The sequence below is a fragment of the Aedes aegypti genome, chromosome 3 (assembly GCF_002204515.2).
Source record: "Aedes aegypti strain LVP_AGWG chromosome 3, AaegL5.0 Primary Assembly, whole genome shotgun sequence".
Lineage (NCBI taxonomy): Eukaryota > Metazoa > Arthropoda > Insecta > Diptera > Culicidae > Aedes > Aedes aegypti.
Window position 1 is genome coordinate 270409481 of NC_035109.1, and position 25399 is coordinate 270434879.

At 39.7% G+C, this 25399-nt stretch overlaps 1 protein-coding gene across 1 annotated transcript in view; it reads left to right on the plus strand.

Moving 5' to 3' along the window:
* The window catches only part of LOC5577230 (Ig-like and fibronectin type-III domain-containing protein 1), a 643389-nt gene that overhangs the window by 213741 nt on the left and 404249 nt on the right, over positions 1-25399 (plus strand). The window contains exon 3 of the mRNA XM_021851413.1: positions 14395-14430. The gene's annotated coding sequence lies outside the window, so the exon portion shown is untranslated. The remainder of the gene's footprint in view (positions 1-14394; positions 14431-25399) is intronic.

A 25399-nucleotide genomic window follows, 5' to 3' on the forward strand; every position in this document is an offset into this window, starting at 1 on the left:
TATTACTAAAAATTACCTTTGAATAAATCTATATTATGAATTTCGACGTACTTTTTTAATCTTTTACCAAACTAGCTTTATATTTTCACCGCGAGATAAAATTTAAAGCTAATAGTTTGTTCTAAGAAAGAGTCGTATTTTTCCTTCTTATCTATAGATCGCATCACCTACCAAAAATGACTGCCAGATCTTTTTCCTTCTCGTGATGATTGTTGAGATGCAGAGGTATTCTCGGTCTATGGAAGCCATAATCACACAAACTTCCCTTCCCCATTTCAATTGATTGTAAGGACTTTGCTGGCGCCGTTGTTGATCAATAATATGAGATGTGCTGAAATGTGCACTTCTATAGATAGCGGAAAGTCCAATCCCTTATTCATTTGGGTCGAAGTGCAATTCTTCTTCTTATTGGAATTAGGTCCTCACTGGGACAGAGCCTGCTTCTCAGCTTAGTGTTCTTATGAGCACTTTCACAGTTATTAACTGAGAGCTTTCTTTGCCTAAGTTGCCATTTTCGCATTCGTATATCGTGTGGCAGGTACGATAATACTTTATGCCCAGGGATTTTAAGGAAATTTCTTTTTCAAAAAGATCCTGGACCGACCGGGAATCGAACCCAAACACCTTCAGCATGGCTTTGCTTTGTAGCCGCGGACTCTAACCACTCGGCTAAGGAAGACCCCTTAAGTGCAATTCCTACTAGTAGCAACTATGGGCTTGTACAGTCAGTTTTTGATATGCTATGCTACAACGATGAAGAAAAAAAAAGAAAAATCGTATGTATACAATTTTTTTGTCATATATTTCACATTGGTCAAACCGTTAATACTTTTGAATTCGTTTTTGGAACTATAACTGAAAAATATATGTTGAGTTTCAAGTTATGTCTGAGGTGATGTGAAAATTTCATTCATATCTGTCCTTAAATAACTGAGATCAAGCCTACCGAAGCTGACCATTATTTATTAAACATCGAAACAGTGCAAACGTAACGTCCGACACTGTACATATCTACACCTTCAAGTACTCTGGCATCAAAGTAGGAGTCACAAATCGGTTTGATATTTCGACTGGTGCGCGCGAAACCTCAAGGATGTATGACTTCTATCAAACACTGGGTGGCTGGGGCTGGTGGGGAATAGAACCGAGAAGATTGCAATCGCGCGCCGTAGTGTCTAATAGAAGAGTGAATGTGTTGTGATCGGATGTAGATGAGTCGCGGTTGAGTTTTTGTTGCCTTCCATTTGTACTGGCAAAGTGGCATTGGCATTGACATACGATGATGATGATACAAAAACGAGCAATGTATCGATTTGAGCATAAAATCATTCCAAGATGTGAAATGAGTTTCTTCACCCATCATGCAACCATGTCTTTATGGTCCAATTGTCACCAGCTGATGACCCAGAGACGACCAACCGGTGATCGATGAGGCGACGAACTCGGGATGAACACCCCCAAAAAGGGTTCACTTTACGCGAGGAAAAAAACTCCTCTAACCTTGCCAGTATGGTAGGTACGTAACAGCATTAGCAAACCCCATCCGTTTCGATTTTGGACAGTTTTACGACATGGACATACCGCCGGGGTCGACGAAGGTTTAAACTTGTAAATCAACGGAGCAACCATCATAACTGGGGACAATGTCTATCTGTTGTTCATAGACTCGCACACACACATATTGGACTGAGAAAACTTTGCATGTCATTGCGGTGCTTGTCTGTTGACGCCAAGTTGCTAACGTGACGACGACGACGATGGTCGCCAGAGATCGCGGCCAGAGCAGAAGGTGCAGCGCAAACATCATCAGCAGCTTCCCGGGTACACGGTGCTCTCCAGACCAGAATTGTCAAAAAAATATCCATTCAATCTGTTCTCACCAGACATACTTTCTATGGTATCTTCTTTTTCTTCTTATTCTTCTTGGAATCACGTCCTTACTGGGAAAGAGCCTGCTTCTCAGATTAGTGTTTTTATGAGCACTTCCACAGTTATTATCTGAGAGCTTTCTTTGCCAAAGTTACCGTTTTCGCATTCGTATATCGTGTGGCAGGTACGATGACACTCTAAGTCCAGGGAAGTTAAGAAGGGAAGAAAAGATCCTGGGCCGACCGGGAATTGAACCAAGACCCTTTCAGCATGGCTTTGCTTTGTAGCCGCGTACTCTAACCACTCGGCTAAAGAAGGCCCAAACATTCAGTTTAGCCATTGAAATCGACTGGTGAGTACATATTTTTGGAGATTTGTTCTCAATTTCTAAAATAACGGTCTTGGGACCACCTTGCGGTACCTAGTTCAGAAGTTACCATCCATTCGTTCGTCGTCGTGTAGAAGCTACGGTGACTGGCATGGCAGCAGCATTTCATCAAGGGCAAAAGTGCTTGCCATAAATTTGTCGTGAAAACAAAATAGAATCCCTTCAACTGGCTCGATGCATGTTGGAAACCACCCTCAGTTCCTCCACCACTTTTTCAGGTTTGCCAATGCTGCCGAAGAGGAAACTTTTGTTTTAACTCCTCGGCGCTCACTCCCCTTCTTGTAAAACACGTCGGGCGGAGCTGCTCACATCTATCATAGTTATTCATTTTTAATGCTGACTACGGTATGTAACGTTGCTGCACCGGAAAGTGTTACTGGGAAGTTCCCAGTTTTTGCATGTTGTTCGGTGTGCACTATCGTCTCTCTGTCGACCGTCTTCTTGGAGGTTTTTTTTCGGGAGGGGGTGGTGCTAGGGAAAGTGCGCCCGCAGATCATCAGTTGTGAGTGTACTAATACATATTTATGCTAATGTCTTTCTGTGTGAGCACATAAAAATGAGTAATGTTGTTAGCGAATGGCTGCGGCCCCGGATAGTGAGGTGTGTATAGATATATGGCACTCCGATGATGGCGAGCAGTAAGTGAACCCAATGGAATTGTGGAATCTTGCGTGAAGTCACGTTCTGTTTGCCGGTTGTTTATCTTCCTGTGGGAAAAGTTTTGCGGACTGAATGGAAAAAGCTACATTTACTGGTGTAGTTGGAGCAATATTTGTGGTAACTTTCGTACAATGTTGGAAAATAACATAAAGTTTGTAGGTACTGGTTTTCATGTGAAACTGCTAAATGGTTCAATCATCGTTTTGAATAATCGTTTTGACTCATATTCAGAACACTTGAAGCTCACAATGACTTTGAACTAGCAGGAATTTGTGAAAAATTATTTTCTTTACTAGTCTCAACAGTAAATTACAGTCACCTCACAGTTATGGATAATGGATTTTAATCATATATTATTCGAAAAAATGATCCATAGATTTTTCCGAATAGTATATGAATAAAATCATGGTGACGCTGTATACAGCATTCCGAACACTCGCTTCTTGTATGGCGCTAACAGTAAATTACCGATTAGTCAATTGCAATTCAATTTAAACATATTCCAATCTATTCAATATCTCGGGAATAATTATGCCTCTCTAGCTGGAGGTCAACAAAACTAGTTCAGATACATTTATTTGAGAAATTATTCATTTGGATACGATTTATTCGTACTGTTCAGAATTTGAATCAATGTGTTCGGAGTATAGTGCAGCCCACAGACGCTCCGTCTGTTTGACCAACATTGGCTCCGCCCCCATATTAGTCCAACCAAATTATGTTCGTACGACCGCTTGACGAACTGTCAAATCTTGTTGTACCAACATCAATGTGATCGAGATGGAGAATATTTTTCGATCGTTGATATATTGATTGACTGTTGTTCCCGAGAATGCGAAAAAAAATAGAAAATGCGCCCGATATTTACCTGCTAAAAAAATCAGAAAATAATTATGATTAAATGATACCGCGTTCAAGAGTCGAGAAAATATTTATTAAGAATCAAGACAAACTAGTTAAAAATGTTATTAGTGTGAAATTCATCAAGAAATCTCTCGAAAATTTGAAATTTCTCAAGAAAATCCATCAGGCATACACTTGCAATTCCTTTCCGAATTTTTCCAATGATAAATCTATAAGGTTTACTCCAGGGAAATTTTCAGGGTTCTTCCAGGAATCCATACAAGAATTTCTACAGGGAATTCAACATGAATTCCTATCGATAGTGTTCCTTTCGTTTCATCAGGGATTGCCAAAAAAATATTCGAGAGTTACCTAAAATATTCTGCAGAAATTCCACCAGGAAGTACTTCAGACATGAAACCAGGATTTTTTATAGAGATTTAATAATTTACTCAGGTATCCTTTCAGAAATTTCATCATGCTTGTCTCAACCACATTTACCAGGAATTCTCTCGGGCGTTTATCCCGGTATATATTAAGGAATTTCGGATGATTCATTACGAATTCCTCTGCTATTTATATTAAAGTATCTCCAGGGATTTGAAAGATTCTTTCAAAATATTATTAACCCGTATAGGCCTGAGTGAAAGCAAAAATACTAAAACATTTACCGCTCAGCGAATACTTAACGGATTCAAATAATTTTGTGTCAGTATACTGGCCCACATATCTTGTTTCAAGAAATGGCCGAAGGAAATCGGGAATACTTCTGTAGCCGGAGTTATTGTGGTGGGTCGCTGGGTCAAGTCGGGTAGAAAAATGTGATTTTTTGGCACATGCCAAGTTATCTTTAATTATTTCCAATGGCATTCATTTTATTTTGCATAAATCATTAAGATCTGATATTCAACATTATAAATGAATAGTTTTGCACCGTTTAGAGTGTACCAGATGCGACCAATAGGGCTTAATGTCCTGAAGAACCGGCTCTATATTTGTTAGGTATTTAACCATTTCAAAACTCTAAAAGTATAGATCGAACATAATTGTTCATTAAAATGCGCTCCCATAAGCTTGACACAGATGTTAAGGTACAAATTGTGCAGTTTATCATAAATTTGAAGCATCCCGGGGACCCAAAAATGGTCATTTGTAAGATCAATCAAATACAGTTGACATAATTATTCAATTTAATCGATTATCAGAAGGTTTACGCTGATGCGTTTTTCTTAAAACTCCTTGATATAGTGGCTACATTATAGCCGATTCTGGATATTATCTGTGACTTGAATTTTGCCTACCTCCAGGGGCACATAAGCACGAAACCCTTGTCACCCGACCTGACCCAGTGACCCACCGCAATAACTCCGGCCACATGAACATTCCCGAGATTCTTTGACCACTTTTAGAAGCTAGATATGTGTACAAGTATACTGACAAAAAATAATTGAAATCCGTTAACTATTCGCTGAGCGGTGAGATTTTTAGTAATTTTTCTTTCACTCAGGCCTATACGGGTTAATGAATACTTTCAGGGATGCTTCCAATGATTCATCAAGAAATGCCTGCAGGTATGTGTGTAAGAAATAATCCAAGGATTTTGTGTGAGGTTCATCCAGAGGTTCCATACGCAATTGCACCAGGAGATTCTCCAGCGATTCCTTCAAGATTTTGTGCCTAATGGAATTTCTCCATAGATTAAACTACAAGTTTGTGTTAGATTTTTTACGGAGATTCCTCCAAGTATTCCAACAGGAATCCATTGATGGTTTTTACCAGGAATGTCTTTAGTGACCTATCTATATATATATTTAGAAATTCCTTCAGGAATTTTTCCATGAAATTTTCAAGAAATTCTTCAAGGAATTGGGGTGTATTGCATGTAAAATGGGGTGTTGAGGGATGAAAAAAAAATTCTACCTGAATTTCGAGCAACTTCTAGTATGACAATAATTGAACAAAATACAGTCCTACCATTCTCCCGGCGTGTATATCAATAGCCAATTACAATGAAGATGATCCTATGGCAGATTTATGAAATAATCATAAAAATGTGTGATTTTTGACGAAAATGCAAAATGGGGTGTTAAGGAATTTGAGCTTTGTAAATAAAACTATATTTTGCCAACAGCAAAAAAAAAAAATATTTTGATCAGTATCGATGATGTGTTCAATCTATAGATGATAATCTTCTATATAAATAAAAATGGAATGGTGTTTGTATGTCACGAAATGGCTTGAAAACGGGCTATCGGATTTTGAGAATTCTACCATAGTTATGTTCCTGAGGTGTTCCGACGTGTTTGTGCATATAAAAAGTAAAGAATATTTAACGGGAAAGTTGAAAAAACTGGAGTGAATGGAACTTCCATTTTGCACGGGACGTTTCTTGGCGTTTTTCAACAGCCTACTTGATGGCAAGACGAAGTTTTCCGGGACCACTAGTACTACAATATAATTCAAGTTGGAACTCCTGCAAACGTTAACCGTTTTATTTTACCTGCTAAATCTCTCATATATATTGATTCCTTTTTCAACCAAGCTATAAGTGCATCGCACAATTGTCTTGAAAGGATTTTACTTATATGCAGTATTCGTATCCTATAATAGTGCAGAGCAACTGTCATGACTTGTCAAAAGAAGGATAATTTCAACAAGCTTTCAGTTTGAATAGAGTAAGTGTCCAATTTGCCTTTAAATAAAGCACCACACCAAATAACGGATTTGCATGTAACACCCATTGGCATAATCGACAAAAAAAATTTTTACGAAAAGTTTCCAATACAGTGTACCCCCGTTAATTTAAACGATACCTCATGCAAACCATCGGGGTTTATTTTTAATTTGAACATCTAGTCACCCTAGAATCGTGTTTCTGGTTACCTTTTCCACCTTTTTGTTTTGATTCTGCGCTCCGTTCTACAGCGTTCCATTCCACTTTACTACATTCCATGAGCTAAATGACGTTTGAACCATTTTATTTCTGAACAATGTGCAAATTAGCGGGGTACAAATTAAAAAGTGTTCAGATTAAATGTGGTCAAACCAACGGGGGTAGCCGGTATAAAGCGGAAATCGCACACACTATACTACAATGTGCTGAATGCTCGACAACACTTAACACATGACCACGAAGCCTTAAAAGAGATCGGAAATAACCTTATATTATAATTGTTTGTCTAGGACGACTACGCTTAAAAAAATCAATAGCTCAAAAACCATTTCATATAAGATAATCATTCCTGTATCCAAACTTTTCACCAATGCGATGGAACAGCTTTTGAAAATACTATCATGAAAACCCCTTATTCACATTAATCAGTTTTTATCTTTTAGGTTATGGCCTTCAGTTTATTATGCTGAAAACGGATTTTAAGTTTTTATCCGACGTTTCGGATATGAAAACTTAAAATCCGTTTTTGAGCATAATAGACTGAAAGTCATAACCTAGAACATAATGATCACAGTCGTATCCCCAATTCAGTTTAAATCTACATTTTCCTAACAATTATACCAAATTTTGAGATAAGTCTTTTCTGGTGATACTCAGTGACTTACGAAATAGATCCCTTAACTTGCCATGCAGGTTAACTTCACGGAACAAGCCAAAGCTATATTGAAATACATTACGGCATAAAACAAATGAGTTAAGTTACTTAGAAAAGTAAAAAATGATAATCCCTTAACACCCCATTAATTTTCAAAACGAGACTTTTTTTCATAAAAGTTTCTAAAAATCGAAACCCAGAGATAATTTCGAAAAGTTTTTGTCTGCAGTATGATCTCAATTAAATTTATTTTTCTTCTACGTCACTCGCAAATTTTACTCAAATATATTTCACGGTTTTGTAGATGAATGTATTTAGCCCATAAAAATCGAACAAAAATGTTTTAAAAAGTTTACAATACCAACCTACCACAATACTCATATATCGACTTTCCACGTTTCTGTGATTTGTCAAACTTGATTGAGAAGTTCAATCCCTTAAAACCCCACGAGTCCTTAACACCCCATTTTACGATATATCCTGGAATTTCTACATGAATCTCTCCAGATACTCCATCGCTAATTACTCCACCATTTTGCATGAAGCTTTACCAGAGATTTCTATAGAGCTTCCTCCAACAGTCTCTTTGGGGATTCTACTAGAGATGCTTCCAAGGGTTCTTCCAGGCATTAATTCAGGAATTCTTCCAGAGATTCTTCAGGAGCTCAGCCAGACATACAACTAGGAGTTTTGCGACCAATTTTCCAGGGATTACTTCAGAACTTCGTGGGCTTCGTGACCGTGCGATTAGTGTCGTCAGGCAATGAGCGCATCGTTTCATGGGGTGTGGGTTCGATTCTCGCTTCAGTCATTGAAACTTATCGTCAGAAATGTTTCGTGGCTGTGCCACTGGAGCATGCTTGTCCGTTGTCTAGTGTTAAGTTACAGTCTGTGCAGCTAAATGGCTGAAGACGGTGTCCGTGTCTTTTTAAAACTTCCTCCAAGAATTCCTTCAAAAATACCCCAAATGGCCAATGGTGAACATTTATTTTAAAGCTTTGCCAAGAATTCAAGATTCAGGACTTCTAAGGATTCTTACATGATTTTTTTTTAAGGAACCTTCCCCTTCTTTATGCCATGGGATTAAACAAAAATCCAACCCGAAAATATGTTGGACCGATTGGATTCGAACCCACAACCCTCAGATTGGTCTTGCTGAATAGCTGCGCGTTTACCTCTACGACTATATGGGTCCCTTTGATATTCATATGAAATTCATGACAAAAATTCTAATGGATTCCCAGCGAGAATACCAAGTAAAACCCCTAATAAATTCCTGGTAGAATAAGAGAATTGCCAGTGAAATTTATGGATGAAATTTGGTTGAATAACCATATAACTTAGATGGAATCCTTCTAGGAACACCAGGTGGAATATCTGGAGAAAGTCCAGGTAGAATCCCCGAAGAAATTCTTCCGAGAAATTCATGTCGAATCTCTTTAGGAATTTCAAATGGAATTCATGTAGACATTCCTGGTTAAAAAACAGTTTCGGTGAAAAAATACGTTCAAGGAATGTTACAAACATATTTTAATTTCTTCCAGATGCTATCTTAAGAGATTAGTCTTCATCTCTCTTCAGATCTCTTCATCTCTCTAATTAGTTTTCAGAAATTCCTCCAAAGAATATCGTAAAATTCCTTAAGAAATTGTTCAAGGATTTTTCCAACGATATCTCTAAAGATTGCTTCAATAAATCATCAAACAATTATTTCAGAGATTCTTACAGAGACTCTTCCGGAGATACCCCTAGGCACTCCTCCAGAAATTTGTAAAAATTGCACCTGGAATTCCTCCGGAAGTTTCTCGAAGAATTTTCCAGGATTTTTTCCACGACGTTCCTCGCCTACAAAAATTCGTTAATGGATTCATGCAAATAATTCTCCAGGGATACCCCAAGAAATTCCTGCAGATATTCTTCCAGGAATCATCACTTAAACTACTCAATAAATGCCGACTTCAAAAACTTTATCAGAAAATTGTCCAAAAAGTTCTCCAGAAATCGTTTAGGAGATTTCTTCAACATTTTCTCCAGGAATTTCTCCAGCGATTTCACCCAACAATCATCCAGGGATATCACCAGTATCTCCAAAGGTACCACAAGTATTTGCTTTAGGAATTCTCAAAGAGAATCCACCAATGAGCTCACCATGAAGTCATACAGGAACTCCATATGGAACTTCGCCAGCGATTTCACAAATATTTTAATTGAGGATTTCATCAGAAAATCCATCAAGGGTTTCACTGGGAATACTCCCGGCGATTGAACACGGGAAGTTATGAAATATTCCACTAGGAATTCCCTGAGAGATTCTTCCGGGAATGTTTCCAGGAGTCACACCACTATTTCTTCCTGAGAATCCCCCTGGTATTCTTACAAAGATTATACCAGGAATTCCGGATGAAATTACACCAACAATTTTCGCAGAATCCATTCTTTTATAGATTTTGCTTCTAGAATTCCTCCAGAGATCCTGGCAGTCAAATCCCACACCAAAAATTATTCCACCTTCAAGAAATGTACAAAAGATTCCATCAGAAAATCTGCGAGAGGCTCTTCCAAAGATTACACTAAAATTATTTCGAAAATTCCATTGATGGGATTCAACTAGCAATTTCACGAAAAAATCTTTCAGGGATTCCTTAAGTATTCACGGTAGTGGAAATTGCGTTTACACTTTTCACAGCATTCTAGATATTGCTCTACATACATTTTAAGGCATATGCAAGGGGCATGAATGTTTTTTTCACCATTGTCATCATCAGCATTTCCACCAGAGTTACCGCAAAGAATTCTACCAGGGATTCTACCATTATTTTGGTGATTTCACTGAAGTTCAATGGCAGCCATGTGCTTCTTCGTATGAGCTGGAGTAGATTCCAATTCCAACATATGAGTTGTTTAATCCAGGCACCTTCGATTCATCTGTGTATCGAATATCATTGAATGTGTATTCGGTCCTTACCCATTCCTTGAAATGCGCTCGAACTTCTTCAGGAAGGCAAATGGTTCTTAACGATCATCGTCATCATCGAAACTTCAAAAGCAGTTTTTCTGTTCATAACTAAACATTATTCGATGAAAATGTGTTCACTGTGTTTCGGTTGGAGAATGGAATACAGTGAACACATTTTCCTGTAAATTTTCTTGATTTTGAACGAAAAAACTGCTTTTGAAAATTCACAAATCAATGACGGATCCTGCCCCCTTAATATGAGGGTCAATGCGGGGCTTATTAGCTTTGCCGCTTTACAACCACGGGGAGCTTAATGTTGACCACAGAATTGAGAATTCGGTTTGTTTGATTGGTGATACAAGTCTCCGATCTTCTGTTTTTTGTACGTTCTAGGAAGCTAACAGCTTTCATGCGGATGGAAGTAACTGCTTTGAACTTGAAGGGCGGCACTCCGGCTTCTACGAATGCTGAAGAGGCAAGAGTAGACGGCAGCAAGCCTGATATTGTCCGGATTGTATTGTTATATACGGGTCCTAATTTCAGTAGCATATCTTCGTACGCGTGACTCGTGATTTCTACTCCATGGAACAATTTGCTACAGACTATTGCGTTAGCTACTCGTAACTGTACTTTTCTATCGCTCTTTGTACGTTTCTTCGCAATACTTTTTACCAGGTTCATCCGGTTTCTTCAGTTTTCTTTGACAAGGTTAAAATGCTGTCGAAAGTTTAGGTGCCTGTCAAAGGTCACTCCTAAGACTTTTACAGTTTTTCTAGTTGGAATGGCCTTTCCTTCTATTCTTCTTCTACTTGGCATTAACGTCCCCACTGGGACAGAGCCGACTACTCAGCTTAGTGTCCTTATGAGCACTTTCACAGTTATTAACTGAGAGCTTTCTTTGCCTAAGTTGCCATTTTCGCATTCGTATATCGTGTAGCTGGTACGATGATACTTTATGCCCAGGGAAGTCAAGGAAATTTCCATTACGAAAAGATTCTGGACCGACCGACACCCAGACACCTTCAGCATGGCTTTGCTTTGTAGCCGCGGACTCTAACCACTCGGCTAAGGAAGATCCCTTTCCTTTCCTTCTATCTTAATAGGTTTTCGTATGACTGGATGTTTCTCCGAGCAGATATGATTTCTGGAACATTTTTCAGCTGAAAGTTCGAACCCAACTCGATTTTTCCAGCGTGAGACGGCGTTCATCGCCGCTTGAAGTTTTTTTTTCTGGTGGCGGCAGGATGTTTTCCAGCCACTACTAATAAAATATCGTCTGCATAGATGAAAATTTGTACCCCTTTAGGGAGTATTCCGAAGACGCTGTTCATGCTTATCAGGAAAAGGGTCACCGCTATTACCGATCCTTGAGGCACTCCTGTTTCCTCATTGACCGATTTGGAGCGATGATTGCCAACTTTGTCCCTGAAGCTCCGGTTGGATAAAAAGTTTTTCACGAAGTTTAGCATATTACCAGATATTTCCCATTGAGCTTATTTTTCCAATATATTTGGTGCCCATGCCCTGTCGTATGCTTTTGTTAGGTAAAGCGAAGCCATCTCAATGTGTTCCTCTTTTTCCAGGGCGCCGTTTAGAGCTTGTCCTGTTTTTTGTTCTTTTTTTTTTGTTTTTTACAATGAGAAAATCTACAAACAGAGAAGGTAACTCCGGAAAAGCGGGGATGATGCACTAACGACGACCCGCTAAACGCAGCCTATGCACTGTACTTGAGTAATCCTTTTAGAATTGCTCAAGTGGTGAACAGTGCATCGACATGACCCTTGGACTCAGACCCTTATCACCCCGGAACCACCTTACGGCATTTCTTCCAGTGCATATAGCACAACACGTGTAGCAGAAGTAGCCTTGGCAAACTGCTTCTCCTAGCCGACTTAAACAATGTTACAAGGGACCAGCCTAGGCAGGGCTAATCCTCTGCAGCCAACTCTTGGTCGGCGCATCATATGCGCTGCAATTCTAACAAAATGTAAGTGAAAGTCGTAGTTACTGCATTCCAGCACTTGGCATCCGCAAACATTCTCTCTATTATAATGTTGGGGGACGTGTCCCTTCCGCATGTAGCGAGCATGCGACCTCTCACATCAATGAAACTGGGGCAATCGAACACAACATGCTCCGCTGTTTCCTCCACACCAGCACAATTGGGGCACGCACCTTGTCGTAGCCCCCGGCGGGATCTAAATGAACTGAAATGTTCGTCTGAATCCCCCACATATTTTTGCACACCTTCCATCATCGCTCTTATCAGTCTCGTGAGCTTTCCGGGAAAGCTGTTCTCGTCCATGACGTTGCTCTCAGCTGCATTGTTGATGGCTGCCTTCACTGTTCTTAAGTAGTCCTCCAGAAGGACTTAATCCAGCTCACCCTCTTCCGGTAATGCAGCCTCGAGGTGCTGCGCGTATGCCGCTGCGACATCCAGTTGCTTGAGCCGCTCTAGGTCACACCGGGGCGGCCGTCGGTATCGTACATTGTTAACGACGGAGAGTTTTGGGCGCAGTTTAACCATCACCAGATAGTGGTCAGAGTCGATATTAGCGCCTCGATAGGTCCTGACGTCGATAACGTCGGAGAAGTGCCTTCTTTGAACCAGAACATGGTCGATTTGTGATTTTGTTTGCTCTGGTGATCTCCAGGTTTATCGGTATGGAAGGCTGTGCTGGCAGTAGGAGCTACGAATGGCCATATTCTTGGAGGCGGCGAAATCAATTAGTCGTAAGCCGTTTAAGTTCGTCAGCCGGTGGGCGCTGAGCTTCCCAATAGTTGGTCTGCACTCCTCCTCCTGCCAACTTGAGCGTTTAGATCTCCTATGATGATTTTGACATCATGGCTTGGGCAGCTACCGGTGCCTTGTTTGACACGAAAGATTTCACAACTTCTGCCAGTTCTTCGTTCATCACCCTCGCCACTCCTTCTCCTTCATCTGCCGCATACGGCGCTGGGGTTAATGGTATTGTCGGGTAATGCGGGAAGAGTACGTCGATTATCGATCGCAGCAACTCGGGCGACTTCTCTTGGGGCGCTATGGCACCTATGGTCTTAGCCATGACCACTATGTAGGCGTCTCCCCACGGACTCGAGTTGGCACTCTTGATTTTCTTTTTGAGAGCTAACTTTGCCTCTCTGAATGCTGCACCGCGTTCTTCTCTTTGTGCTTCTGTGCGTACGCGTTGCATTCTTCGTTTATCGTTCAGAGCTTCTACCGTCGAAGCGCGCTGTTTTCTAATCTCGGGCTTGGGTTGGGTTAAATCGTACTGCCATTCGTCCGCCTGGTATTATACTATAGCGGATCGAGTGATGGTCGCTATGAGTATAACCGTCATCAAGACGCCAGTTCATGGTATTTATAACGTTGGATTTTGATCCGAACAAGCCGACCGAGCAATATTTAGAGTGTGTAAGAGTTCGTGCCACATCGCATTCGGCGAACACTGTGAATGTTGATATTTACTCTCTCGCATGGTATATGACGAGAGAGCGTTCTAGAGTATTAACTATTATAGACGACAACGATATCGAGCTATTTGGGAGGTTTTTGTTTTGTTTATAATTGGTAATAACTTCCATATTTTCTGGTAAGACAGCCCTAAGTAGTGGTTTGTATAAAACCATTTTAGTCGCAAACATTGTACAGAAAATAGAACATATTCATTCAGAACATATGCTTCTTGACCATAATGAGGGAACATCAGCGAATGTAACATATTGTGACACACCAATCAGAGAATGGGCATATGCATGCTATAAAACATTTGACTTTTACTGTGCGCCCTGTTTTCAAGTTACCAGTGAGAGAGCGCGAGACAGCACCAACATACGGCGAACAGTAAAAGTCATAAGAACAAAAGAATTTATGGCACGTACAGAGGCTCATGGTGTGTGTATCTTCTTTTTCGTTTTCGTGACTCGTTATCTTCCACGAAAAATAAGAGTCACACGTGGTGTGTGAGAGCAGGCGCATACAAGAGATAACATTATGGCTCATGTGTCAATACCTGGATATGAGTTTTGGAATCCTTAAGCGTCTCATGTGAAACATAATTTAAGTGAATAATACATGTCCTAACCATTAAATAATTACACCTAATATTCTTCTTTTCTTTTTTTTCCAGAATATAAAACACGCAATTGAAAAGATTAAAATAAAGGTAAGTGATCCTAAATTACGAGTTTTGAAGTCATTAGTACTTTTAATCTAGATAACAATGGTTACAATATTTACTAAATACACAGAACTGGTTAGGATCTAAAGAAAAAAGTAGGAGTGATGTACACAGAGATGTAGATTTTGCAATCAACAAAATATGTGGCCCACATTTTCTGGAATATTTAAAAAGTTGAAACAAACAATGTTGACAAACATGTATTAGAAAAATAAAAATTCCGGGAAATCAATTAATACTGTTTTGTTTGTAAATGTCACCCTCAAAACTAGTTGTTAGTGGATGTTTCACGGATTTTGTAAGGAATTATAATATATTCCAATAATGTATTCCAATATTATCATTCACGTTATCATAAGAATACTAAAAGAATCTTCTCCAAAGATATAAGCAGAATTAACTTCAAACATTTCTAAAGATTTTTTTCAGAGAATTTTTAGGGATATAATATAAAAAACCAAAAATGCATCCAGGATTTCCTCCAAGATTTCCGTAAGGGACTTTTCTGATAATTCAACAAGTCTGAAGCTCTCTTTAGAAATAATTTTGTGATAATTGTTTCAGAGATTTTTCAGAAAGTTTATCGTAAAAATTCCAAATATTTTCGTCAAACGCTCATTGGGTTTCCTTCAAAATGTGTGTCTATGATTAACAGAAAATTTCATCCACAAAGTTCTCTAAGGGATGGTATAAAAGTTATGTCACGCTAAATTTCAACTTTTTTGACCACCTGTCCCCCCCTTTGTCACAGTTTTTTTATGAGTCCTCCGAAAATTTTATGAGGCTTGTCTCGCTTGTCTTGACTCCCTCCCCCCTTGGAGCGTGACGTAATTTTATACATTACCCCTAAGTATTCCTCCAAAAATACTACAGAGATTCTTCCAGGCTGGCCACCAATGATTCCTTTAAGAATTTTTTTGAAGATTCTTCCAGATACTTCTTAAGGAAGTATAAATTGTATGAATTGAAATTTTCACCAGATATTTCTTTTAAAATGAAGATTTTTTGTCGGGAACTATTCAAAAAAATGTGAAGTTTGTTATAAAGAAATCCTAATAAAGCCTCTTGTGGAACTTTTGGAAAATTTCTGAAGAACTACAGCAAGGATCTCTTAAAAACTTCTTGACTCATAAGAAATTTTGGATGACTCATCAGAAATTAACTGTCATAATAAGTCGAAACATAAGCAATTGAAATCCAAGATAATGTTCCACAGAAGTGAATCCTTGGTAAAATGTATTAATTTATCCTGCAGGAAGTTCTGTAAGATTTCTTGGAAGAATACCAGGAATTATTTAAAAAATTCTTCCATGGAATTTTCTGGAAAAATTTTCAAGGAATGTTTTAAATTCGAAATAGTGTACTTGGTGTAAAAATTTTAGGAGGAAACCTTGTGGCAATCTTTATGTTATCTGTGTTGAAATGCTTAAGGATTTTCTGAAAAAAATCTGAAGAAATTTATTTCCTTTGAGAAATGATTGAATCAATTTTCGGACGATTTCCTGGGAAAATACATGAGACATTCAAAGAAGTATTTCTGAAGGCATATCTACGAAAATCTCCACATGGTTTTCTGAAGAAATTTCTTAAGGAACAGCGGAAAGAAGTAGCTCCTCGAGGCATCGATAGAGAGATTTCTGAGAACTGCACAAAGTAATGATGCTTAGACGAATTCATGCAGCAAATGTATCTTATTTACTTAAGGAATTCTATTATAAATTATAATGTAACGGTTTCACAGGTTGTTGGCTGCTTGGGCACGTCAGGAGTTAATCATCAATATTAACCTCCTTTTCCCGAGCAGCCTAGATAGCCGCGTAGTGTCGGTAGCGGTTGTTTCAACTGGCTAAGAATTAACACTACGGACTGCCTGTTCCGGTGGTAAAAGTCCACCTCACAGGTGACCCCTAATTTATGGTGTGATGCGTACCGTGCCTAAGAATGAATGGTTAGGGGGGTCTAAATAAAACCTAACCGCAAACGGAGCCTGTGGGGTACCAGGGCGCCCTCCACAGTATTGAGTCCTTCCTGTGCTACCCGGAGCAATGGTGCAGGTGACCTTGTGTTTCTCCGAGATAATCGGCTGCCCTTCTTCAGTCTCTATCCTGAGGCTTAATAAGGGTGGGATTATGAATATGTTGACATTTAATTTAAATTATCACCTATATGGATTCGCATTATGCGTTTTACACAGTGTATTCTGTGCTCTTTCGCCTTTGGCGACTTTAAATAGATACCGATCTGGTTTTTTCGTTGCTGGTCTTTTTCGTACTGAGATTGCAAAAAGCTTAATCCTGCCTAGTTTGGGTAGTGGCTACGGTTAGGTTAGCTCAGATCAATCTTCAGCATAAAAGAACAGCAACGATCAATCTTTGCAGACTCATGCAAAATGGTGCAGCCCAAGTGGCACTAGTTCAAGAACCCTACTTTCGTAGAGGGAACTTCTATCTAGGTAACCTTGTGGACCCAGTTTTTGCTACTTTTAGCAAACTTGAAATGGCAAACTCGCGCTCCATGCCCCGCGCATGCGTGCTCGTTAATAAAGCAATCGTTGCTACATTCATTTCTGAGTTAACTACCAGAGATGTATGTGCTGTCACAATCGATGTTTCTGTTGGTTACCTCAACAGGAAATACGTCTATTGTTCGGTATATTTACCACATGATGAACCATCCCCAACGGATGACTTCAAACGAGTTGTCGTACACTGCGTAACAAAAGGCCTTCCGCTGATTGTGGGCAGTGATGCCAATGCTCATCACATCATCTGGGGCAGCTCAGATATCAATTTGAGAGGCTCCAGTCTGATGGAATACTTAAGTAGTACAGACCTTGGATTACTTAACATAGGCAATCGCCCAACCTTCATGGTTTCTAATAGAGAAGAAGTGTTAGACATAACGCTCTGCTCGAATAGAATCAGTCACGAGTTGACGAATTGGCATGTATCAGATGAGGAATCATTATCTGATCATCGCTACATCTTCTTTGAACATTCAAATGTAACTGCGCAGACTTTGCGTTTTAGGAATCCCCGGTCAACAAACTGGGAACTCTACATTGAATTGGTTGCGACCAAATTTCATGGATATTCTCCGTCCATTGAAAATCCAAGTGATCTGGATGATGCCGTTGATACTACAACATCCTACATTATGGAAGCTTTTGAAGAAGCATGTCCTCTGCGGTCTGTAAAGACTACAAGAGGGACCCCATGGTGGAATTCCGATCTGACTAGACTCAGGAAACAATGTAGAAGGAGTTGGAACAGACGCCGTTCAGCTGGATCAGAGTCGTTCAAGTCAGCTCGCAAGGCTTACAAGAAGGCTCTTCGTTCTGCTGAACGATCCGGCTGGAAAAACCTTTGTACAAATGTTTCCAGTTTGAGTGAAGTCAGTCGGTTGAACAAAATTCTTGCAAAATCTAAGGATTTCCAAGTGAACGAAATTCGCTTACCTAATGGTGACTTTACTTCTTCCGATGAAGAAGTTTTAGAATGTTTATTCAATACACACTTCCCCGGATGTGTGGACATAGCATCTACGGATGAACCAAATGTCTTTTCATGTAGTTACGAGTCTCTGGCCTCGGCTCGCAGTATCGTAACTACTGAATCGATTCAATGGGCACTTAATAGTTTTGCTCCTTTTAAATCTCCAGGAGCGGATGGGATTTATCCTGTTCTGCTCCAAAAGGGATTTGAGTTTATCAAACATGTTTTGAAAAAGCTACTTGTAAGCAGTTTTGCTACCGGGTACATTCCCAAATCCTGGCGTGATATTACTGTAAAGTTTATCCCAAAAGGAGGACGTGCGTCGTATGAGGAAGCGAAGAGTTTTAGACCAATCAGTCTGACCTCTTTTCTTCTGAAATGTCTGGAACGCATTATCGATCATCACATCCGTGATGTTTATTTGGCAAACATGCCTCTTCATGTGAATCAACATGCTTACCAATCTGGAAAGTCCACTGTGACTCTTTTACACAAAGTTGTATACGATATCGAGAAAGCATTCGCTCAGAAGCAATCCTGCTTGGGTGTTTTCTTGGATATTGAGGGTGCCTTTGATAACGTGTCTTTCGATGCCATATTGGAAGCCGCACGAAACCATGGGCTACCTACAATGATTACCAATTGGATTCATCAAATGCTCAAAAACCGACATCTCTTCTCGACATTGCGTCAAGCAGCGATTCGAAAATTGAGTGTTTGCGGATGCCCCCAAGGGGGAGTCTTATCACCACTTTTGTGGAATCTCGTAGCAGATACGCTATTGAGGCAACTCAATAATTGCGGTTTTCCAACCTATGGATTTGCCGACGACTATCTAGCTCTGATAGTTGGTATGTGCATAAGCACCCTATTCGACCTGATGCAAAGTGCTCTTCAGGTAGTCGAGAGTTGGTGTCGCCAATATGGCCTTTCGGTTAACCCGAATAAAACATCTATTGTTCTTTTTACGGAAAGACGAAACCGCGATGGAATTCGACCTTTACGTCTTTTTGGCACTGAGATTAATGTGACTGATCAAGTAAAGTATGTTGGAGTCATTCTAGATTCCAAACTTTCATGGACACCTCACATTGATTTCAGAGTCAAAAAAGCTTGCATGGCCTTCGGTCAATGCCGGCGAACCTTTGGTAAAACTTGGGGCCTCAAACCCAAATATATCAAATGGATTTACACAACAGTTGTTCGACCAATATTGGCATATGGATGTCTTGTGTGGTGGCAAAAGGGCGAAGTGAGAACAATCCAATCAAAATTGGGCCATCTCCAAAGGATGTGCTTGATGGCGATGTCTGGTGCGTTCTCTACAACTCCCACAGCAGCGCTCGAGGCCCTTTTCGACGTTGCGCCACTACACATATATCTTAAACAAGAAGCACTTTCTTGCTCTTACCGTTTATGGGTACTGGATCTACTGGAGAAAAATCCAGTGAATCGTAGATCTACACACACTTCGTTGTTTCCACTTTTGGTGAATTGGGACAAAATTGTCCTTGCTCCAAGTGATCTCACAATTGCTTGTAACTTTCCTTACAGGACATTTACCACACAATTCCCTTCACGGGAAGAGTGGACGTCTGGCTATTTGGAAAGAAGTATATCAAGCAATATAGTATGTTACACTGATGGCTCCCTTCTTGAAGGTAGAGCTGGTGCAGGAGTATATTCTCGTGAGCTAAGGCTGAATCAGTTTTACTCACTTGGTAGAAACTGCACCGTTTTTCAGGCGGAAATATTTGCTCTTATGTGTGGAGTGCAATCAGCACTCCAACAGCGCGTAATGGGTAAAGTCATATACTTCTGTTCAGATAGTCAGGCTGCTATAAAAGCTCTCGCTTCGGCCAACTCAAGGTCGAAGCTTGTCATCGCATGTCGAACTCAAATTGAGGAACTGAATTCAGTCAACTCTGTAAACCTTGTATGGGTACCTGGCCATTCTTCCATCGCTGGAAATGAATTGGCTGATGAGCTAGCTCGCGATGGAGCATCGCATGACTTCATTGGCCCTGAGCCGGCTATTCCAATTTCGAAGTGCTGGGTGAAGCTTCAGATAAACTCTTGGGCGGCAACTCAGCACAAGCAATATTGGAATAGTTTGGAGTCGTGTCGTCAAACAAAATTGTATATTACTGAGCCATCTCCAAAGGTGGCGAAGTATTTAACAAATCTGTCAAAGCAGAATTGCAGTCTCTTGGTCAGAGCGTTGACAGGCCACTGCCGACTCAACTATCACATGGCAAATATTCAGCGTGCTGACTCATTTGTGTGTGATAGTTGTGACTCCGATTATGGAACTTCGTATCACCTGATATGTAACTGTCCAGTTTTTGCGCAAATGCGATTCCAATTACTTGGTAAACACTTATTAAGTGAAACTGAATTCAGAAGCCTGAATCTTCAGGACATTCTGTTATTCTTAACCCGCTGTGGTAATGAGCTATAGGCTCTCTTTACGCTCATGCGTTTTGCAGTGCCCTTTTTAGGGCGCTGTTCGAACCCATTGTGGTATGGAGCTACATGCTCTCATTTCGCTTATGCGATCTTCCCTCTTCAAGGGACCCCACTCCTATTTCCTCCCATCTTTCCCTTCCCTTTCCTCTCCCATCGGGTAGATGATGAAATAGGCTCAAATATGGCGATGGCACAAATCTCCCAACTGGTGGGGAACGTGCCTTTGGAGCCGGCCTTCTGATACCTGATAAGGAACAGCGGAAAGAAGTAGCTCCTCGAGGCATCGATAGAGAGATTTCTGAGAACTGCACAAAGTAATGATGCTTAGACGAATTCATGCAGCAAATGTATCTTATTTACTTAAGGAATTCTATTATAAATTATGATGTAACGGTTTCTGAATTCCTCCAAATTTTCACATACAATCCAGGGTTTATTCAACAGATCAGAATTTTTTAATGGAATTCCTTCAAGAGCACTGAAAGTATTTCTCATTTAATTTCTTGAAAAGTTTTGATCAATATTTCTTTCAGGATTTCTTTGATAATATCATGAACTTATGTAGTGATTTCTTAAAACAATATCTAAGCAGGGCTTGCCTCAACTCGCACAATGCGCGCGAAGAGCAGAATTTAACCACTGCACAAAGAGGAGACAGACGCGTGCAAAGTGTAGTGTAACAACACGAACACAATGAAGGATCGCAGTAGGGAAGAGAGTGAAAGTGATTACGCAAAGAGTGATGCTGACGGAGTGCGTTGGCAGAAGATGCTCAAAGTGTACACAATTTGGCTCTTTTTACCTTATGACATGGGTATTTTTGGAACGGGGCCGACGAGTAGATGACGGAAATCGATGTCCGAGGTCGTTTTGAAATTCAAGATGGCGACTTCCGGTTTGTGAACTTCAAAACCGTGAAATATTTTCACAAACCGGAAGTCGCCATCTTGGATTCTAAAACGACCCCGAACATCGATTTCCGTCATCTACTCGTCGGCCTCGTTCCAACAATTCTCCCATGTTTTCCAATAGAAGCTCGCCCCATTTAGTACTCAATGAGCCACACAAAAAGTGTGTGTTCACCATTTTCCATCAACACTTTGTGTCGAAGGATGCATTGTAGCGAGAGCAGAAACACAAAGAGGCCTCAAAGATATAAGAACCAGTGAGAAAGTGTAGCTGCCGCACTGCGCTCACATTCATGATAAACACAAAGTGTTTTTCTATTTTCACTGAGGAGATGACTGCCCTAAGGATTCCACAATTTTGTTTACAAAATAGCAACTCTGTTAGTTAACGCACAAATTATCATTCAAATTTTAAGATCAGGATTCTAATACTTCTTCTTTTTCTTCTTGGCATTAACGTCCCCACTTTTCAGCTTAGTGTTCTTATGAGCACTTCCACAGTTATTAACTGAGAGCTTTCATTGCCAAAGTTACCATTTTCGCATTCGTATATCGTGTGGCAGGTACGATGATACTATATGCCCAGGGAAGTCAAGGAAATTTCCATTACGAAAAGATCCTGGGCCGACCGGGAATCGAACCCAGACACCTTCAGCATGGCTTTGCTTTGTAGCCACGGACTCTAACGACTCGGCTAAGGAAGGCCCCCGATGGATTCTAATACTTGTCCATATTATATAAGAGCAGCCAAAAGAAAGGCACCCATTTATGTTCCGTAAAACGCTGTTAAGTTTCTATGATTGGCCGGATTCAACGGGTTGATTAACCTTTCCACAATCCTTTTCAATCAGTGCAAATCTGTCAGATGCAGCTCTTCCATTATAAATGCTTTTTCATCGTCTCTATCGTAAAAAAAATCAGAAATCTACATCCGCTCCAATCCCTAGCGCAGTGCGAACTAATCGACTACTAATTGATCGATTTCCACCGAATGAATATTCAGAATGTGAAACTATGAACATGACCTCCCGGAGCATTTGGACAATTCGATTCTTGCACAAGTACCTACACCTCCACCTCCTATCGTTTCCCATGCACACGCTGGGTTTAACAAATGAATAGCGTGGTCGGCACCAAGTGCCCACCAACGATATTATTACCCTGACTTGTGCTTTCTGGTCGTTGAATATTCATGAAGGTCAAGCTTCGTCAGTTCCACCAGTTGGTAGGGGCATCTGGGGCAATGTGCACCCCTGGGGAAATACGACGAAATCGAAACGAACAAAATTTCAATCGTTTATATAACGTTCAATCGTCATTGAGGATCGATTATCGAAATCCTCTCTACCGGCGCATTTTCTTTTTCAAAATCAGAACAAGATCCCGTGAACAAAACAAAAATAATGTTCTCGACGATATCCACAGTTAAAACCGAGTTTTTCTTAAGGATGTGCATAGTACCCATCCTTCTCCTTTAACTAGGAGTTACCAAAGGAAGACGGCTAACAAATGAGTGCTGGAAACGAACGGAATCGTTCGGAAAAGTTTTTCGGGCGACTGTACGATACTTAATGTAGCTTAATTCCGACGATTTGGTAGCTTTGGTGGTCAACACGCGACCAGAATCAGGATATTTCCGTTATAAATCTTAGCTGCCAGGTAAGGTCAAAGGGTATTGGTTATTTTGGTCGGAATGATAAATCTTGTTGTAAGAATACGTGAAGGCTCTGATTTCGATTGCAAATTCGAAACATGAAATTTGACACCCTTCAATCGCGTGATAATCAACGACAGTCTCTAGTGAACGCTGAAGAAAAAGTGTTTTGCACTTAACTAGCTAATTAAAATGCAACAATGGCCCAGTGGAGTGGAAACACGACATCAAACTATCGATGCAAATTACTCAGCAAACAGTAATCAAAATAATGAAAAAATAAAACAACACCCATAAACTTCCCAGGCCTTCTGTCAATGTAACCCTTTCGGGACGGATGAGTCATTTGACTAAACTTTTAAATATTCAAATTAATATAAAAATTACCTATATTGCATGGGTTGGACGTGATTTTCACAAACCGGAAGGTCCGTATCTTGGGTTCAAAAATAGCGTCAGCCTATGATTTCTTTCATCCCTATTGATACCCTTGAGAAGAACCATGGATAACATTTTTGATGATTTATTATTGTGTCGTCAAATTTCTATCGACAGGAAACAAATTTAAGTTTGTTTAAAGTATACTTGGTATTGTTTGGAGGCTGTAAATTGGTGGGCCGATAACCGGGAAAAAGAGTCTTCAACATCCTTTTGCCCTCACAAGTACCTACACTATCCATCATAAGTATGGAATCACGTCATCTAGTATTGCAACACCATAGTTGAGTATTGCAGTTCTCCGAATAGTTTAGCATCACCCGTAAGCCATAATAATTATGATACAATATCTCTAAACCCTTACTTCCTATAGAATAACGGGCTTCAGCAAAGTTGCACAGAAGTTTTATGGCATTTGTTAGGTGAAACTTTTAATGTGCAATTTTGCAACTACGCAGCGCTAGTGTGCGTGTAATTTGGACATATTCCAACAGGCTCTAGGGGTTAGGGGCGTAAAAGGAGGTTTGGCTGTACGTCCAAAATTGACTGCATTGATTTCTTCAGTTCCTGAAAGAATTTCAAGATTAAATCTAGAAAAAAAATCCTGATTAAACATTTGGATCCTGAGAAATTCTTGGATGCATTTCACAACGAATATAAGGAATTATTTATTTTTAAATTCTCACAAAATTTCTGAAGAAGCATCCTGAAAGTATCCCAAGAAATGAATTAGATGAATCTTGAATGAATTATTAGAAAAAATATTGCATTTTATTCGGTATAAAACTATTTACAATATTCCAAGAATTATCCATAGAGAGATTCCTCGTGTAACTCCTGAAAACAGAGGAAATATCTTAGGGAACCTGTTAAAAATCCTTAAGATTTTATAAATGGAATCAATAGACCTCAGTTCTTGTCTATCGTCATCGTTTCGTAAACTTGGTTTTCGTGACCCCCAATGTCTTGTAAGCTTGATTTTTATAGCATATACAAAGCGATGAGCTGACAGGCCCGTTAGATCACGAGAGCCAAGTGAAGAAAACGATAATTTAGAGGAAAGCTTAAAAAAACTAGTAAATTTGTTATGCAATGTATGCTGGAATATTTGCAAACGAAATAGGTAGAGATCGTGAATAAAGGCTTACTGGTTCAAGCAATATAAAAAAAACTGATCACAAGCACCTAAGATAATTGTCGAAAAAAAAAACTATACATGAATTCGATGATAAACTCCAGGAAGAAAACCTGTCGGGTTCTTTAAGAATTCCTGGGGGAATTTTTAACTCATCCCTAAATAAACGCTTTAGAAATTTATCTTTTTATATTTTAAACTGATTTCTTTAAATTCTTTAACTGTGAATGTAGCATAAAGAATACAAACTGTACCATACTGCACTCTATCAGGCCTGACGGAAAACTCAAAATAATATCCAATCAGAAGTGTTTTAATCTGTTACTTGGAACTCAACTGAGAAATACAACTAGGTCGGGCTTCAACGTCCGCAATGCTCATTTTGAATTAAGAGGAGATTCCTCCATCATGTTTGGTTTCAGATTCAGATTATTCCAGCCGATCTTCAAGTTAATTCTTCGTATATTATCACTTACTCCGGTCCATGACGAAGAAGCAGCTATAGACATATGTAGTCAATTTAAACTAAGGTAAGCTTAGCTTATACACACTGCAATAGTAGCGTTTACACCTAATGGACCTAATTGGGCATGTTTTGAACCAATGCATCTTTCAAATCTTAGTTGAGCTGATAGATTAAAATAATTAAACTCAAGGGCAGCTTGCATAAACCAGAATATCTTATATCTCCATAAAGTATCATATTTCGTATTATGGCATAATGAAGTAACAAGGAAATATCTTTGAACAGAAAGAAAAACTTTCCGAGTCTTTGAAGTTTTCGTAGATTTATTTGACTCCTAAATATATTGGAAACCCTTTTTTTTTTTTTTTTAATTTCTTTATTAGTATCATT